Here is a 13,270-nt window from a genome sequence, read left to right on the forward strand (position 1 = left end):
CGTTAAATGTCATAAATTCCGTTTTCATGGATGCCTGGATGTTAAACTCAGTTGTTACACCTGGTAGAGCAGAACGCTGATCATTTTATTAAAGATGAAAGACTTTAGACAGTTTTTCAACTCTCAGTAATGCCATAGTGATCGTTTGATATATGGACCTGCAGCGGAGTTTAGGTCCAGACACGGCTAGTGACGTCAGACTGAACAACCGGATAAGAAACACTTTGAGTGCTTATATTGGGTGAAAAAACATCACAGTTCATTTACCATCATTGTAAAGTTGCTCCTGTGCGACAGAGAAACAGAAATAATTTTGTCACGTGTCTCCGACCTCTTTGCAGAATATTTGCTTCACCGCGTTCCCTCGGTCACATGCATCGAGCACATACGTCTGCTGTGTCTTGGCAGGAGTCACAGACATTTGCATCAACTAATTACGACACTTTAGCACAGCATTAGAAATCAAATGTGGTGCCTCAGGCTGAGATTTTAGGCTCCAGATCTTTGTTTAGCTTCTAATAGGAACCCTCTGATGAGGAGGATAAACGCAGATTATAAAACTCTGATGTAGAACCAGCTCCATCGTCACCATCCCACCCACAGTTTCCTTGATTGCCTCTCCAACCGGGGCCAGGTGTCTCCAGGCAGCTCTCCGGCTGCATTTAAACCCTGGCTCACTATTACTTGGCAGATTGTTGCATCAGTTGTGCTGATTATAGAGCAGCATCAGAGCAAATTTGTTGCTTCAGGATGGAAATGAAACCAGTTTGCAGTTGAAAGGCATTGAGCTGGCAACACCATGACACCTGTTAGCGTTAATATAGAAATCAGCTCTAAAGTCTCACATTCGTAGCCATCTACATACACAGAAATTCTCATAAATTGTTTACATTCGGGATTACAGCAAGACGGCAATTTAACTGCAAAATGACCAGAAAGCAGCCGGCTCAGTCGAGACCCTTATTGCAAAGAGACACGTCACAGATGAGGAGCTCGTTAGTGCAGACTGAGGGTTCAGCTATAGCTGCTCCGCTATACGAAATGGTGAATGGCCTGTATTTGTATAGCGCTTTACTAGTCCACATGGCAGCTACATTGTAGCCACAACCACCCTGGGGCGCACTGACAGAGGCGAGGGTGCCGGACACTGGCGCCACCGGGCCCTCTGACCACCACCAGCAGGCAACGGGTGAAGTGTCTTGCCCAAGGACACAACGACCGAGACTGTCCAAGCCGGGGCTCGAACCGGCAACCTTCCGATTACAAGGCGAACTCCCAACTCTTGAACCACGATCGCCTACATGTGTACATTTTGAAGCTGCTGAGAACAATTTCACACACAGCTACAAATCCACCTTAAACTACGCTGACGGTGGCTAAGAATAAACTTTCTTTCTCTGTGGTTTTGCTTTGTGTTTTCACTTTCTAGTAAGCGTCTCGTTGTGTAGTAAATGAATAAATTATAGATGGATTAAAGCGGCTGTTTCACTGGATATAAGCTGGGTAGGTAACAACTCTCTAAATAAATACTACGACTGAATAATAATGTGCTAATGAGTTGTTCTCCGTCTTTCTGTGCTCTCCCCAACCGCTGATCAAACCCCTCGAGGCGTGCGAATGGATGAATGTGGCTGATGTCACAGTTCCTGTAATCACTGAGCACCAAGCCTCCCCGACCCGCCGGGTCTTTCTCTGCAGTGCAGCATGTGAACAGAGTCCTGCTGTGCTTAATGTGCACTGTGACCCAAAATAACAAAGCGGAGACAGACAGGAGGCCGGTGGGAGTTTTCTGTGGTAGGTGGAGATACAGCAGGGAGGAGTTGGTGCTGGTGACAAACACTAATTAAATTCTGTTTCTGTGCTAAAATGTGCCAAACACAGATTCCAGAGGGGTGAGCAGAGTCTTTTAAGTGTGCGAGTGCTGCACGTGTATTACTGCACGACGTGATTCCTAATCACGGAGCAGGTCCTGCACGGCTGCTCATGAAGAAGAGCTTTCTGACAGCGCTGCAGGGATTGCTCCAGTAACCGTGTTCTCTAATTACAACTAAAGCACTCTGACACTTTCTTTGTTTGTGTGAGCAAAGTTTTTACATCACGACCTCCTCACCCCCCTCACCGTGACTGTGGAGCACGTCCTCTCAAAGATATTCAAAGCTTTGTGGCAGTTTTCCCAACCACCCATGTGCCCTTCAGAACCATGGGATATCTGGCGCGTTGTTGCGGGCTGCTCAGTCGGTCACATTTGGTCTGGGCGTTCGACCCACCAATCTTTGTTTATTCTGCTCATAATTTGTGGACAACAGCCAAAGGCTGGACGGTCACCGCCACTGTTTGCAGATGCACTGCGGCGGTTCGTAGCCGAGTGTGAAGCAGCTGGGATGAAGTGCGGAGCTTCCTGTATCTGTGTTCAGGAATCAGGGGTGGGACCAATGACTGTAGAAAACATGGACGATGCCACCCCGCCTCCTCCTATTGTGCAAAAATGAAGCCAAAATATGCCGCTTGTGGAGGCTGCCATCTTGCATTTTTGGAGCCAGAGTCTGCGCAGTAGTGACCTGAGGTGGAGCGACTGTGTAACGCTCCCGCCCACACACCCGCTGGACGTGACCGCAAACACGCCCCCCTACACTTTTTACGTAGCCCGGCGACTCCAGTTTTTTGCTGGTTTATCGCGACTGACGACTCGTTTAATTAAGGTAAATACAACCATGTCACTGTTATAAAAAAGACACACAGCTTATCATCTTATAGTTCTAAAATCGCTCTGTTGTTAATTCGTTTGCTAGATTAGCCGCTAGCATACGCACTGTGTTGGAGGCTTGTTGCTAGCTAGTTAGCGATGAGAAACACCAGGAAGACTGAAGCTCATCGCATTGATCAAGCAGGACTCATGATCTTCACCAGCAGCTCCCTCACAGGGAAATCTTCAGCACTCCTCCGTAGGCCCGCCCCAGAAGATGGATAAACCCAGCATTTCATCAACACTGTGATGGGGACCTTTGCTTTGTGTAATGTTATAAATACTCAGATACTCCCCAGAGGCTCCAGACTTTTACATAAAGATATTATATTCAGTCCTGTAGAAAGTTATATATTTAAAAATATATGATCCTCTCTGGTATGAATAACTCTGCATCACTTTATGGTAAATAACACTATCTGCAAAAAACTGTGAAAGAACTCCAGATCACAAGTTTGTAGTTCAACATACAAGTGACGACCTTTGACCTTCATCAGGTTTTATTTAATTCTGTCAGAGAAAATCTCATATGCTCTTCATGCAGCTGAGTACATCAAGTGTTTAAAACGGAAGCTGTGCAGGTCTGAGATCAGCAGCTTTGTGAAACACCAAACTGAGGTCCTGTTAATGCTGATATATAGTGACACAGTTACAGGGGTGATTAATCCTTTTGTTTTTTTTGTCTTTAACTTTATCAATAAAGCTGCAGCTTTCACTGCAGCACATGTGGTACTTTAACCTTTGCACTGTTTTCATCAGTTCATTTTGCAGTTAACATGTGAACATGTTGGATGATCTGTCTGCTGTCACTGGGTGGTGCTGATTCATTCACCTGCACAGATTAGCTAAACGAACCCCGACAGCCGAGTGCTCATGTTAGCTAGCTAGGTCTCAGGACCGAGCTAAGGACGGTAGTTACGGATTAGCTTCAGATCACTGAAACGAGCAATAAAAACCAGTTTCCTGTCTGGGCTTTTCCTTAAAGATAGCGTGAGTCACTCGTCATTTGCGAGGGGCTCCGAGCAAAGTCCTACCTCACATCAAACACCAGCTGAGGAGCTTCAGCGTCTGACCAGGATGGGCCACATTCACTAATGCCAATCTGTTGGTGTTTTCAAAGAGAAGATTGTATGTAAGAGGTGGGAACTCTGAGCCTGCTGCATTTGCACTTCTGCAGTTCCTTTATCAAGGAGTTAAATACAGGGAGGAGAAAATTTAAATCAAGCATCCAAACTGATTAGCTCATGTGTGCGACACGCAGGTTTCTCTTTATTCACTTGATATTAAAAGAAACCGACTCTGTATGTGTTTGGAAAAGACTTGGAGAGCTAACCACACCTCTGAGTGCTACTTACCTTTGACATTTTCTCATAAAAAAGTCCAGCCTGACTGATTCGGTTTTACCGTCATAATTCACTCAACATTATTTTATTATTCTCGTCTCTGTGTTTCGTCCCGAGCATCTCCTGTGTGAGGTCAGACCTTTTCTGCCTTTGCGTCAGGTCTGTGTTTCTGTTCCCATGTTCTGTCTTCTCATTAGTCGGATTCTGTTCACCTTTGTTTCTCCCCATTTACCTCAGGTGTGCATTTAAGCCCTCAATTTTCCTCACATCCTTTATTCTCCAAGTTTTGCATGTCTGCTCCCAGTCCAGCTTTGTTTCGTGTTTTCTCTGTTTGAGCAATGAAACTTGTTGTCTCTTTGAGATTATCGCCTGCATATCGGGTCCCAAATCTGTCGCACAGAATATCGTGACATTTATCGCCATCTCGACGTACCAATGATGGGAGCTATGGGTTGCAGACCCGGCCCCCGTCTTCAAAATTTCAAAGACAACATTGGAAGTTCATTACACACTGATTTTCGCCTCAGCAGGGAGTCCGTGACACCGCTGATGAATCTACTTAACCAGTATCGGAGACATGGTTGGGGTGCCCCGATCGAGGCCCTTGTGTTCCTTTTCTGGCTGGCAAGTGGAGCAGCCTACAGGGTAGTGTCCAGGGTGTTTGCAATACCCCATTCCACTGTTCACCACATGTGCACAGGGTCACAGAGGAGGTGGTGGCCACTCGCCATCAGGTCATCCACCTCTCTTGGACCCCAGAAGATCTAGATGCCATGTTCAATGAGTATGCACAGCTGGCAGGACACAGGGCCTTTGTGAAAGATCCTGGTGCAATTGACTGCTGCCATGTCTGCATCAAGCCCCCCAGCGGCCCTGATGGTCAGTGCAACAGGAACAGGAAGTTGTTCCCGTCTATAATCCTGCAGGCGGTATGTGACCATCAGGGCCGCTTTGTCGATACACATGTGGGCTGGCCGGGGTCAGTGCATGACTCCAGGGTCCTCCGCCACAGCCCGCTGTACCGACAGGCCCGTTACCCTCCCCCAGGGCATTTTATCCTTGCAGATGGAGGGTACCCATGTCTCCAACATCCACTCCCCCTCATCACCCCCTACAAGAGGCCAGTCCACGGTGTGGGAGCCCAGCGCTTCAACGCACATCATCCCAGGGCTCGCTCTGTCATAGAGTGTGCTTTTGGAATGATGACGATGAGGTTCCGTGTCATCTTCCTGCAAGCACTGGAGGTGCACCACACGTTCGTGCCACATGTACGTCACTCTAATACAATCATCATTGTTGTTTGTTGAATCATAATGGCAACTGTAGTGTATAATCTGGCATGTACACTGTACTTACAAGACAAAACATCTGCTGCAGGTCATAACAGCATGTGACTGGTTTGGAGGCAGTCAGTGGTGCACACTGGTGGGAACAGCTATCTGCTGAGGTGTCTGCCCTGGAGGAGCTACCCCCAGACCACGATTATTGTCATCAGTTAAAGTGGGGCAAAAAAGTATTTAGTCAGCCACCGATTGTGCAAGTTCCCCCACCTAAAATGATGACAGAGGTCAGTAATTTGCACCAGAGGTACACTTCAACTGTGAGAGACAGAATGTGAAAAAAAATCCATGAATCCACATGGTAGGATTTGTAAAGAATTTATTGGTAAATCAGGGTGGAAAATAAGTATTTGGTCAATAACAAAAATACAACTCAATACTTTGTAACATAACCTTTGTTGGCAATAACAGAGGTCAAACGTTTACTATAGGTCTTTACCAGGTTTGCACACACAGTAGCTGGTATTTTGGCCCATTCCTCCATGCAGATCTTCTCGAGAGCAGTGATGTTTTGGGGCTGTCGCCGAGCAACACGGACTTTCAACTTCCGCCACAGATTTTCTATGGGGTTGAGGTCTGGAGACTGGCTAGGCCACTCCAGGACTTTCAAATGCTTCTTACGGAGCCACTCCTTTGTTGCCCGGGCGGTGTGTTTTGGATCATTGTCATGTTGGAAGACCCAGCCTCGTTTCATCTTCAAAGTTCTCACTGATGGAAGGAGGTTTTGGCTCAAAATCTCACGATACATGGCCCCATTCATTCTGTCCTTAACACGGATCAGTCGTCCTGTCCCCTTGGCAGAAAAACAGCCCCATAGCATGATGTTTCCACCCCCATGCTTCACAGTAGGTATGGTGTTCTTGGGATGCAACTCAGTATTCTTCTTCCTCCAAACACGACGAGTTGAGTTTATACCAAAAAGTTCTACTTTGGTTTCATCTGACCACATGACATTCTCCCAATCCTCTGCTGTATCATCCATGTGCTCTCTGGCAAACTTCAGACGGGCCTGGACATGCACTGGCTTCAGCAGCGGAACACGTCTGGCACTGCGGGATTTGATTCCCTGCCGTTGTAGTGTGTTACTGATGGTGACCTTTGTTACTTTGGTCCCAGCTCTCTGCAGGTCATTCACCAGGTCCCCCCGTGTGGTTCTGGGATCTTTGCTCACCGTTCTCATGATCATTTTGACCCCACGGGATGAGATCTTGCGTGGAGCCCCAGATCGAGGGAGATTATCAGTGGTCTTGTATGTCTTCCATTTTCTGATGATTGCTCCCACAGTTGATTTTTTCCACACCAAGCTGCTTGCCTATTGTAGATTCACTCTTCCCAGTCTGGTGCAGGTCTACAATACTTTTCCTGGTGTCCTTCGAAAGCTCTTTGGTCTTGGCCATGGCGGAGTTTGGAGTCTGACTGTTTGAGGCTGTGGACAGGTGTCTTTTATACAGATGATGAGATCAAACAGGTGCCATTCATACAGGTAACGAGTGGGGGACAGAAAAGCTTCTTACAGAAGACGTTACAGGTCTGTGAGAGCCAGAGATTTTCCTTGTTTGAGGTGACCAAATACTTATTTTCCACCCTAATTTACTAATAAATTCTTTACAAATCCTACCATGTGGATTCATGGATTTTTTTTTCACATTCTGTCTCTCACAGTTGAAGTGTACCTCTGGTGCAAATTACTGACCTCTGTCATCATTTTAAGTGGGGGAACTTGCACAATCGGTGGCTGACTAAATACTTTTTTGCCCCACTGTAGGTATCCCTTAGTGGTGCATCTTGTTTTAACATGCTTGTTGGCACCGTGTCTTTTTTGCTCCATTATGCATACATTCTAGTGACATGGCAGCTGTCAGTTTCACCTGCCATGCAGACCCAAGTGGAAGATGATGTGGTGGACAGTGGGAATGAGTGTGCCTGAGCAACATCTGGGGATGCCCACTCAGTACCTGGCAATGCAAACCAGGGGTCTCACCTGTGGCACCTCCTTCATCTCTCTGGTCCTGGTCCAGTGGATCCAGCAGCACTGCCCAAGACTCCCTGCTCAGCCAAATGTCAGGCCTGGTTAACAATGCCTGTGCATACTGGGACACTCTGTCATGAATCGCTGTGCGGCAGGCAGGAGTTGGACCCAAAGTGCAGGACTCACAGACTCAGGGAGGTGAACTCAAAACTCAGCTTTATTTGCTGGCAGGGAAAAAACATACAAACTAATCTAAACTGGGAACTTGGAAAACTCACAGAGAGATACACAGCAAGAGGGACGACGCGACACTGACTCAGAGAAACACAGGGTTTAAATACACAGGGAAGTAACGAGGGGAATGAGACACAGAAGGAGGGCACAGATGGGAGAAATCAGGACTGACGAGACAAGCAAAGCAGGACGCATTCACATGAGACACGGACCATCAAAGTAAAACAGGAAGTATCACACAGAGACGCGAACTTGACACAGTGGAGACAGCAACTAAGAAATACAGAGACATAAACCATAAGGCAGAGGTCTAAGAACCAAAATACACAGGGAAATACTCAGCTGGGAACACAAGAGACTAGACTAGAGAGAGTAACAAAAAACCAACCATGAGAACATAATGCACAATGCAGAGTGACAGAAAACAAGAAACTCAAACATGCAAAGACACCATTACACAGAACAGAGGGGACACAGAGAGACATGAAGGGCAAGGGATCAAAACTAGAAGCCATAGAATAAATCACACACAAGTACAATAATACAAAAATCACAAAGAACTAAAAACGCTGGGTCAGGAGACCCAGGACCGTGACAGTACCCCCCCCTCAAGGGCTGGCTCCAGACAGCCCAAACACAGAAAAACAAAACCAAACAGAAAACAACCCAGGGCGGGCGGCGGGGGCCCAGGACGGAGGGCTCGGAACAGAAAACGAAAGAAGAGCACAGCAAACACCGGAGCCCAAGAAAACAACCCAATCACAGAGCAGTTCAGGGGGCCGACCATGCGGAAGGCAACGGCGGAGACGTGGAACCAGTTCAGGGGGCCGACCATGCGGAAGGCAACGGCGGCGATGCGGAAACAGTTCAGGAGGCCGGCCGTGCGCAAGGCAACGGCAGCGACGCGGGAACAGTTCAGGAGGCCGGCCGTGTGCAAGGCAACGGCGGCGGCGAAGGAGACGACGGAGCAGTTCAGGGGGCCGACCGCGTGCAAGGCAACGGCGGCGGCGAAGGAGACGACGGAGCAGTTCAGGGGGCCGACCGCGCGGAAGGCAGCGGCGGCGGCGAAGGAGACGACGGAGCAGTTCAGGGGGCCGACCGCGCGGAAGGCAGCGGCGGCGGCGAAGGAGACGACGGAGCAGTTCAGGGGGCCGACCGCGCGGAAGGCAGCGGCGGCCCTCCAGTCTCAGGCGTGCTGGCCATGGCCTGGTGGGCACAGGACCAGTCGAGGCAGGACCAGACGAGGCAGGACCAGACGAGGCAGGACCAGACGAGGCAGGACCAGGCGGAGCTGCAGAGGCTGAGGCTGGACCAGGCGGAGCTGCAGAGGCTGAGGCTGGACCAGGCGGAGCTGCAGAGGCTGAGGCTGGACCAGGCGGAGCTGCAGAGGCTGAGGCTGGACCAGGCGGAGCTGCAGAGGCTGAAGCTGGGCCAGGCGGAGCTGCAGAGGCTGAAGCTGGGCCAGGCGGAGCACAGGCTGAAGCCGAAGCTGGGCCAGGCGGAGCACAGGCTGAAGCCGAAGCTGGGCCAGGCGGAGCACAGGCTGAAGCCGAAGCTGGGCCAGGCGGAGCAGAAGCAGAGGCCGGACCGGGCGTGGGTGCAGCTGATGCAGAGGCCGGACCGGGCGTGGGTGCAGCTGATGCAGAGGCCGGACCGGGCGTGGGTGCAGCTGAGGCAGAGGCCTGATCAGGCGAAGCAGGCGCGGAGGCCTCTGGCAGGAGGCAGGCAGGGCCAGTAGGCGCGGAGGCCTCTGGCTGGAGACAGGCAGGGCCAGTAGGCGCGGAGGCCTCTGGCTGGAGACAGGATGAAGACTCAGATGAAGCCGGACCAGGTGACGACGAGGGTGGAGACACGGAGGCTGCAGCTGGTGTGGATGAAGACACGGAGGCTGCAGCAGGCGAAGCACAGGCTGGAGCTGCAGCAGACGAAGCACAGGCTGGAGCTGCAGCAGACGAAGCACAGGCTGGAGCTGCAGCAGACGAAGCACAGGCTGGAGCTGCAGCAGACGAGGACGAGGCTGCCAGTGGAGCAGCTGGTGGCTGAACGGGCCCCTCGGACCCTCCAGCGGAGACGGGCGGCTGAACGGGCCCCTCGGACCCTCCAGCGGAGACGGGCGGCTGAACGGGCCCCTCGGACCCTCCAGCGGAGACGAGGAGGTGCTGGCTGGGCTCACTGGAACCCCCAGCGGACGAGGTAGATGGCGGCACGGGAGCCGCGGAGTGCTGGATGAGCTCATCCGAGCTTCCAGCAGGAGCCGATGTAGAGCCAGAGAGAATTGGGACCCCGGGCTCAACGTTAAGCTGGCTAGAAAACTGCACTGCTACGGGGAACTGGGCCAAAGGTTCAGGTGCGAGCTGAGCTGCTGGACACACGGGGACCTGAGCTGCTGGACACACGGGGACCTGAGCTGCTGGACACACGGGGACCTGAGCTGCTGGACACACGGGGACCTGAGCTGCTGGACACACGGGGACCTGAGCTGCTGGACACACGGGGACCTGAGCTGCTAACGGTGGAGAAGTAAATGACTGCACAGGGGACTGAACTGATGTCTGTAGTAACGGTGGTGGTGAGAGTGGAGTAGGTGGTGGAGTTAATGACTTCACAGGGGAATGAACTAGAGGTAGTGACGGTTGTGGTGCTGGTGGTTGAGTGGGTGACTGTGCTAAAGGAGGCTGCACTGGGGATACTGGAGACTGCACTGGGGATAGCAGGGCTGCAGGAGGCTGCACTGGGGACACTGGAGACTGCACTGGGGACACTGGAGACTGCACTGGGGACACTGGAGACTGCACTGGGGACACTGGAGACTGCACTGGGGACACTGGAGACTGCACTGGGGACACTGGAGACTGCACTGGGGAAAGCAGAGCTGCAGGAGACTGCGCTAGAGACTGCAGTGATGGTTGTAGTGGAGGTGTGACAGGTGGAGGAGTGGCTGAAGTGGCTGCGGGTCGGGCGGCTAGTGGCTCAGCTACAGAGCATATTAACGGCAGGGCTATGGGTTGAATGTCTGACTGAGTAGCAGCCTGAATGGCCGGGTGTAGTGATGGTGGTGGTGGAAGGGAAACAGGTGGTAGTGTGGATGACGGAACTAAGGGCGACTGAGTGGCAGACCGAACTGATGACTGAAGCGATGGTAGAGGTGAAAACGGAGCGTGTGGTGGAGTTAATGGCTGTGCTAGCGGGGACACAGGAGACGCAGCTTGTAGCTGGGCAGCTAAGAGAGCTTCAGGAGGCTGGGCAGCTGATAAACTGTTCACATTACCATCCGTAGCACAAAACACAGCCCCTGAACGAATAGTCCCACGGTTCGACACAGAAAAAGAGTCCTTACTCACCACAGCCGGCGATGTACAAGTCTGAATGTCCGGCTGTGGGGTGGCGCGCTGGCGGCGTGATCATCGTTTCTTTTTTGATGATGGCTCTGACGGGCCGAGCGGCTCCACATCCGGCCCTTCAGGCAGGTGGGTAGTAGCAGCTGGAGGATGAAGGTGGAGCTCGTTGTGGATTAAATCCTGTTCGAGTGGGTGGAGCGCACTGAGTAGCCAGGGAAGACCAGAGACTAAACGCTGTAGTTTGGTTTCCACAGCACAGCGAAATTCCTTCCCCTCATGTTCGAGCCACAGATGCAGGAGTCTTTCCACGGAGTAGATAATGTCCAGACGCAGTTCTTCTGGTGGGTTGAGTGCTGCTGGGTCCATATCTGGTCGCGTCGTACTGTCATGAATCGCTGTGCGGCAGGCAGGAGTTGGACCCAAAGTGCAGGACTCACAGACTCAGGGAGGTGAACTCAAAACTCAGCTTTATTTGCTGGCAGGGAAAAAACATACAAACTAATCTAAACTGGGAACTTGGGAACCTCACAGAGAGACACACAGGGAGATCCACACAGCATGAGGGACGACGCGACACTGACTCAGAGAAACACAGGGTTTAAATACACAGGGAAGTAACGAGGGGAATGAGACACAGAAGGAGGGCACAGATGGGAGAAATCAGGACTGACGAGACAAGCAAAGCAGGACGCATTCACATGAGACACGGACCATCAAAGTAAAACAGGAAGTATCACACAGAGACGCGAACTTGACACAGTGGAGACAGCAACTAAGAAATACAGAGACATAAACCATAAGGCAGAGGTCTAAGAACCAAAATACACAGGGAAATACTCAGCTGGGAACACAAGAGACTAGACTAGAGAGAGTAACAAAAAACCAACCATGAGAACATAATGCACAATGCAGAGTGACAGAAAACAAGAAACTCAAACATGCAAAGACACCATTACACAGAACAGAGGGGACACAGAGAGACATGAAGGGCAAGGGATCAAAACTAGAAGCCATAGAATAAATCACACACAAGTACAATAATACAAAAATCACAAAGAACTAAAAACGCTGGGTCAGGAGACCCAGGACCGTGACACACTCAGGTTAATCCTGGACCACAATGGGCAGTTCATTACCAACAATCCTGTTGTGTTTTACGTTGCACTGTTGTTATTTTCACAGTTTGGCAAGTGCAATAGGTCAGGCCCCCCGGAATTGTTTTATGGAGTTCGTTACAAACATGCAAATACAGTTTGGATGTTCTGAATGTTTTATTTATATAACTGAAATCATCTTGTTTGTACAAAACAAAGGTTGGGATGCCAGCATAAACAAAGTGCAACTATGTACATTAGCTGTCTGTGAACACGACTCAATCCTTTTTCTGCTCCACTGGCTTCTCAAGGACACCTAGCAGCCTGTCCATCCTCTCGGCTCTCCGTGCCTCCGTTTGACGTTGCTGTCCCCGTCCCTCTTCCTTTTCGCCACTCGTGCCTCCAGTGGCTCCTCATCCTCCTGCTGGTGAGGAAGAGGAAGTGGGTTGCCCACTACTACAATGGGCCCTGGTGTGTCCTCCTGGATGGAGGAAATTAGGACAGGAGGCCTGGTAGAGGGCCACTGTCCTAGCACCTCATCCATGGCACCAAACCAGGGCCATGTTGCGGCAGTGGGCTTCCCACTTGCACCCTCGCCTGTTGCTGGATACTTGCACTCCTGAGGGCAGAGTACACCACAAGTGGCAGTTGGCAAAAACAGCAACAGTGCAGGTTTACATAGATGACTTGGCAGTATTCCGTGTGGAGATACATCTGTCACACTTCAGGTCTTGATGCTCAATTCCGATTTTTTTTGTCTGCTCGTTCACACTACAAATAAAATGTGACAGCAAACACGCTCTAGTGTGAACGCTCAAAGCGGCCGCATGCGCAGAAGAAGACGTCACACACAACAGATTCAGTACCACATACGGACGTGACACAGGTTGGAATTTTAAAATATCGGATTTGCGCCGTTCACACTGTCATACCATGATCGGATATGGGTCGCATAGGGTCAAAGAAGTCAGATTGGATGCGCTTTACCACCTTTTCATCAGTGAGTGCTTTGCTCATTGCCCATATTTCACGGGTTGCAGGTCCCTTTGGGTGGCTGGAATTCAGAGCAACTCAAGCTGGACGGATGAAGAAAGGAAGAAAAAAAACCCTTACTTTTTCTGTATTATTTCACCTTAAACCCAGCCTAGTTTAGGTCCTAATCCTAATTAGACGTTATTTGGACAAACAATTAATCACATGCAAAAATTG

The sequence above is a fragment of the Rhamphochromis longiceps genome, linkage group LG7 (assembly GCF_057381845.1).
Source record: "Rhamphochromis longiceps isolate RC_006_pf linkage group LG7, R_longiceps_female_GT1.1, whole genome shotgun sequence".
Classification (NCBI taxonomy): domain Eukaryota; kingdom Metazoa; phylum Chordata; class Actinopteri; order Cichliformes; family Cichlidae; genus Rhamphochromis; species Rhamphochromis longiceps.